General features: G+C 46.8%; 1 long non-coding RNA gene across 1 annotated transcript; it reads right to left on the bottom strand.

The window, feature by feature from the left end:
* Positions 1–359: 359 nt before the first annotated feature.
* On the bottom strand, positions 360–1052 carry LOC306805773. The gene is made up of 2 exons (XR_013775294.1): positions 934–1052; positions 360–762 (listed from the first exon to the last, which is right to left on the bottom strand). It is a non-coding gene; the product is annotated as an uncharacterized lncRNA (long non-coding RNA).
* Positions 1053–1281: the final 229 nt, after the last annotated feature.

Raw genomic sequence — 1281 nt, 5'->3', positions numbered from 1 at the left:
TAAAGTCTGACTGGAAATCATTTAACAGTGGGAATTTACTCCTATAACAGCACAAATAATTTACAGAGAGGCTTTTGCCATTATTATTCTGCCACATTTCTTCAAGATATAAAATTATTTTATATTGCATATTTTCCCATGCCCTTTCCCTGCTTACACTGTCTGCCTTGACTCGTTGCTAATGACGTTTGTTGACAAGCTCAGCATTTTGATAAGTCTTCTGCCAAAGTGTCTCTAATAAAAATAAGAAGAATGACAAGTGGAACAGTGCAAAGAGGATTCCAACAGCAACAACCGAAGGTTAAAGCAGCATAAAACAGGGGGAAAACATAACAAAAACAGAACACAGTGAGCCCAGATTGCCTTTGTTAAGAATATTTAATGCTTGAATTTGTTTTATAACCCTGGCTCTCAAGCTATCCGCGCAACTTAGATTCGTTCGTTTCGCTGTTGTAGGAATTTGCCTTCGATTCCTGTAGGGGCAGGAGGAGCTCTGGCATGTATTGTGCACCTTCAGTGCTTGACCTCGTTGGTTTTTGGTCTTCTAAGAGTCAGAGCAAGGATGTGTCTCCTGTGCACGTGGCTGGAGAAGGCTGGTGGCTCACAGGCCCTCTGCACAGCTCCCTGCCAAAGGAAGGATCCCACAACGCTGAGGTGGGGCAGATACAATGGGTAGTGTGCAGCCAAGCATCTGGGGCATTTCCTGGTTTGGCACATCCAGTTGTGCACCAGCTGGGAGTCCATATCTGGCCTTCTGCACAGCTGGGGAGAAGAGGTGAGAAGCTGCTCAGAGGGGGAAGTTCCAGGAACGGCACCAGCTGTTCCTGGCAGGGTGTTGGAGCAGGGAGTGGGAGCAACCCTCAGCCCTCACTCCTCATCCCAAGGACCCCTTCCCTGCCTGCTCCATCATCACTGCTCAGTTTTGGAAGGCACCTGTGGTTTCTCAGCTCTGTGCCTCTCCCTCCTCCTCGTGAAAGAATAAATTCATTCCTGAGTGAGTGACTTTGCCTCTGTTTGGGCTTCACCAGGTGGTGATGTCACAATTGTTAAGTGAGGACCAATCAGCAGAACAATCAGGGTGGCTAGCTGGGGTTTGTGTCTTAGGGATAGAAGGAGAAATAAATGTACAACTGAACCAGCAATGGACGATTCCATGTGAGATTTCAGTGCAAGCAATAAATGCATCTCCTCATGTTAGACCTTGGTGCTGTCAGCTGGGGTTGAGAGCAGGGAAAATCACTGAGAGAACCTTTTAATACACATGAGATAGCCCTGTTTGAA

The sequence above is a fragment of the Erithacus rubecula genome, assembly GCF_903797595.1.
Source record: "Erithacus rubecula genome assembly, chromosome: 10".
In the NCBI taxonomy this organism is placed as follows: domain Eukaryota; kingdom Metazoa; phylum Chordata; class Aves; order Passeriformes; family Muscicapidae; genus Erithacus; species Erithacus rubecula.
Note: the sequence above shows the minus strand (reverse complement) of the source record. Positions and strands in the feature narration are given on the sequence as shown.